Source organism: Marmota marmota, unplaced genomic scaffold (genome assembly GCF_001458135.2).
Source record: "Marmota marmota marmota unplaced genomic scaffold, marMar, whole genome shotgun sequence".
In the NCBI taxonomy this organism is placed as follows: domain Eukaryota; kingdom Metazoa; phylum Chordata; class Mammalia; order Rodentia; family Sciuridae; genus Marmota; species Marmota marmota.
Genome location: NW_026000057.1, coordinates 10,126,220 through 10,131,050, shown reverse-complemented (window position 1 = coordinate 10,131,050; position 4,831 = coordinate 10,126,220).

The window sequence follows — 4,831 nt, the reverse complement described above, 5'->3', positions numbered from 1 at the left end:
AAAAAAAAAAAAAAAAAAAAAAAAAAAAAAAAAAAAAAAAAAAAAAAAGAAAAGAAAAAAGAAAAATCCTAATATCCACTAACATTTTTGATAGCATTATGAAATTATTAGGCACCTGATCACCACATTCAAGGGCTTTTCCTGCAGCATTTGCTATCTTCTTCTGGGAAGTATAGTGATTCTTTGAAGAGGTAATGAGGCCTAATGACAGAATGGCTAGAAGGGAAAAAGAAGAAGGTAGAAAAACTTTATTTTTTCAAAATTTTCTTCCATCTAATCCCTTTTTAGCACTATTATTTATATTAATCTTAAATGTTTTATTTTTTTATGCCAATCTCAATCTGATCCTAAAGCTGTTAGGCTTAAAATAAAGTTCAACTGAGAATAAGAGGTGTGGGGCTGGGGTTGTAGCTCAGTGGTAGAGAGCTTGCCTAGTGTGAGTGAGGCACTGGATTTGATCCTCAGCACCACATAAAAAGAAATAAATAAAATAAAGGTATTGTGACCATATACAACTAAAAAATATTAAAAAGAAAAAGAAAAAAGAGGTGTGTTATGTGAACATGCACAATATTCTACAGACCTTGGGAATTCATTTACCTTACTGCTCTAGAGGACTGAGTCAGTGATATAATGGCAAATGTGCTGTACTTGAAGACTTAGGGTGGAGTCCAGGCTTCCTTTTTACTTGCTTTCCTGACTCTGGGTAAGTCACATAATTTCTCTGGTTCTCAGCTTCTCTAGTTTTAGAATATCATTGATTCTAAACAAAGAACTGGTAAGAAAATGATAACCAAATATAGCCTACGTTTGGAAATGTTGCCAGACAGTGACATAAATGGTATATATGTGATATTAATGAGTGAAATTAAAAAAAAAGATCCATGTATTGTAGCAGGAACTTTAGGAGGAAAGAAAAAGCCATTGTGACTTTTATGAAATCAATGTACCCGGGAAATGAAAAAAAATCTATGGTGGGGAAACAACTTCTTACTTGGTTGACTGTGAGAAAAATACAAAGCAACAAAGACAACAAAGTTCAGTTACTCAGCTTCAAGAGAATAAAAATTGTTTTTATATATTTGAAGGCAACTAAAATACAACAAAAATGAAAATTATCCTGAGGGATTCCAGTAATAGTTTAATAGTTGGGAGATAGCATTATTTTGAAAGGTAAAGAATAAAAAAAAAAATAGTCCTAAAGACCTACTTTTAAGAAGTTTATAATCACACTCATAAAAAAATAATTAGGCAAACTATATTATTCTTATTTTGGAAAGAATTTGTCCCAAACTCATTTGGTGGTATTACTTTACCTGAATTTTATTATTTCATTATGGACTACAAAAGGATAATGGAAACTTGGGTATTTTGAAGACTGGACACTAAAAAATAATAACAAATTTCACAAAAGAGGAATTCAAATGGCTAGTGATTTATGAAAATGTCCTCAACAGCATCAGTAATTGGGGAAATTCAAGTTAAAACCATAATGAGATACTACTCCACACCCACCAGGCTGACAAAACTGAAAAGGCCTGACAATACCAAGTGTTATGAGGTGTGAAGCAATGGGACTCATACATGGCTAGTGTGAGTGTATCACTTTGGAAGACAATGTGCCATTATTCATTCAAGTTTATGATACACACTCCCAATTATAGGCCAAACAGACACTGATACAGATTTGACAGAATACATATATATCTGAGCAAAGTTTAGTACAGCATTTCTAACAACCCTAAATTGAACAACTCAGATGTCCATCAATAATAGAATGGCTAAACAAACTGTCACATATTGCTATAACATAACACTGTGATATGTAGCAATTAAAATGACCAAATTACAATTGTATGAACAGCATATGGATTAGAACAATGTTGAACAAATATGGTGAGCACAACAGATTACATATTATATTGTTCTATTTACATAGAGTTCAAAAGAAAGGACAAAAATAAGCAATATATTGTTTAGAGATGTATGCCTGTGATAAAACAATAAAGAAAAGCAAGGAAATGATTATCACAAAAGTTAGAATAATGGCTACCTCTAGGAGGGAGGAAGACTTGTGTTCAAAGGATCATGGGGTACTGGGGTGCTGGCAATACTCCATTTCTTGACCCAGTTGATTGCTTACCCTGTGACTTCTTTTATAATTACTCATTATATTATACAATTGTCTTATACATTTAAAGTATATTTCAAAATAAAATGCTGAAAGTATTTCATATATTATAAATGGCATTTCTAGAAAGAAAAAGAAATAGATGATTTAGCTTATGCAGTCTTTGACAGTAGAAATCAATGATGTGGGATAATAAAACACTGATTAGTTTTTCATAAGAGCTCACTTTCAAGAGTAGGAGGTGTGAACCCTACACAAATATCCTTTTGTTATAATTTAACATAGTATGCAGATCTTTATCATAAATTGATGAACCAGGGAAAGAACTCTGTTACCTGAAACTTTGTATTTTTTTTTTTGTTTGTTTGTTTGAATTAGCTATCTGTTTTCTCCTCTGGCTTAACAGGCAATATAAGGAACTAAAGAGATGCAGAGCAAGTTGGAAATGGATGAACTTCCTCCTCTCCAGTGGCCAGTTCCAGCTGTTTCCTTCTCTTTTCAGGCTGGTGGGTGGTTCTTGTCCAGTAAGATTACTGCAGCTGCTACTTTATAAGTAGAAAGCTTAGGGTTCTCCTCAGTGCCAAATTCTCTACCTCAGTACTAAGGTTAGAAGGTAGAACCCCTGACAGTGCAAATAGACAAGGCCTTTGAAAAACCCACGTGGTGCACATTTTTCTGGAAGTGTCATCTATTGGGTTGCAAAGCTCTAATGTTTATACGCTTTCCATTCAAAGCCCACAAAGCTTAAACTATGAGGTATTCAGCTTTACAAAATTCCCTTAAATCTCTGTGTTTTACTCCTTTAATTTCTACCGTTCCACTGCTGCAAGAGAGGAAGAGGGGCAAAACCAAGAAATATTTATTTTGCAATCCTATGAGGCCATCATTTACTTATCTGATTCCCTGAGAGTCTTATTTGGAAAAGCATAGCAGGGAGACTAGGTTGTGCAAAGACAGTCAAATGCAGGGTAATTAAGGCGATATATTAAACCTAACTCTTGAGCAGTAGGGTCAGGTGCTACTTTGAGTCTTTCTCTGCGTTTGTGGCAACTTCTTCCTCCTCTCCTTTCCACCTTTTCTGGCAGAATTTTAATAAAAAATTAGCCCTTAGGCCCTGCAAGGTGGTGCACCTCTGTAATCCCTGCTGCTAGGAAGGCTGAGGCAGGAGGATCACAAGTTCAAAGTCAGCCTCAGCAATTTAGTGAGGCTATAAGCAACTTAGCAAGACTCTGTCTCCTGGGGATGTGGCTCAGTGGTTAAGAGGCTCTGGGTTCAATCCCCAGTACCAAAAACAAAACAAAGCAAAACAACAACAACAAAAAACAAAGATCTTGGATTTACCCATTTAGAAGTTTCCTTGGTCTACCGTTCGTATATGATGATGGCAGTAGTGGCAGAAACTCTGGGCTTCCCAAATTTGTCTATAATACACTTGCTCCTAGCTAGATGGAAAGACTTGTAATATATATCACCGCTGCTTCTAGTGGAGGTGAGGTGTGCCAGGGTTCAGCCAGAGCTGTGGAATCTTTCCTTTCATCATTGCTGATGCTTTAACTCCTTCTTACTACTCAGCAGGACAGGTTAGAGATAAGAGTTCTGAGGATTCTGGTTCTTTTATCTTAAATTTTCTTTTCCTTGGGAACTACACTTTAAATTTCCCAAGTTTTTAACCAAGTTTACTGATCAGCATAATATCTGCAGGATAAGTTGCATTATAGTAGTAATATTTGTTTCACAAAGGAAACACCGTTTGACTCCGATCTGAAACGCAGGGCAAAATTTCTTAATGACGGTAAGGACACTGATGAACAACCAAGACCAGCTCTCCAAAAGTTCCTAACCCGGAGCAAGAATGATTCTTAAAAGTGAGACACTATTAAATTCTCCCCTTGCAAAAGTACAAAATCCCTCAACAGTCTCCCGGACCTTTCAATCCTCCTCTCCCCCGCCCCGGCAATTTGCTTCCTTTTTCACTGAAGACTCAAGTGGCGACACTATACTCAAGCCGCGTCCCAGTTTCCTTTCCTGGCTGGAGCGGGAAGGGGAGGGGAAGGAAGGGATGGGGAAGAATGTGTTACAGTTCTCATCTCTATAAGGCACTGCAGTTTACAAAGCGCTTGCACTTCCATCATTTCCTCTGAGCTCCGCGAGTGCCACTCGAGAGAGGCATTCATTCATTCATCCCACTTTTGCTCGGCCTGACCACACGTTATCCGGTACTAGGTCTCACCCCATGCTACGGGAAAGGGTGGGGCGCTCGCTCGCTGGAGCAGGTGCTAGGATCGGGCTGCAGGACAACTTCTCTCGACCAGTTCGTTTTTTTCAGGGACCGTCTGGAAATGCCTCACCTTCGGATGCTGCGCGCCGGAGTCTGGCCGCGCGGCCTGGGCCTCCTCTTTGCTCCCAAAGGAGCAGTCCCCACCTGCCCTGCAGGAAACCGCTACAGAGCAGGCTCTCCCCGCCGCCCTCGGGTCAGGGGTAAGATCAGGCAGCAGCTTAGGCTCGACTGGGCTCCTCCCCTTCCTCTCCTCAGTTCTGACGCGGTCGTAGAGGCGGTGGCGGCCGCGGCGGCGGCAGCAGCGAGTCCCGCGGCCCGAGGCGCACCCACCCGCTCGCGGATCCTTGACTTCCTCTTCCCTCCAAGCGTCATCAGAGCGCGCCAGAGTCGCCCAGGGCGGGGTAGTAAGGAAGGGGAAAAAA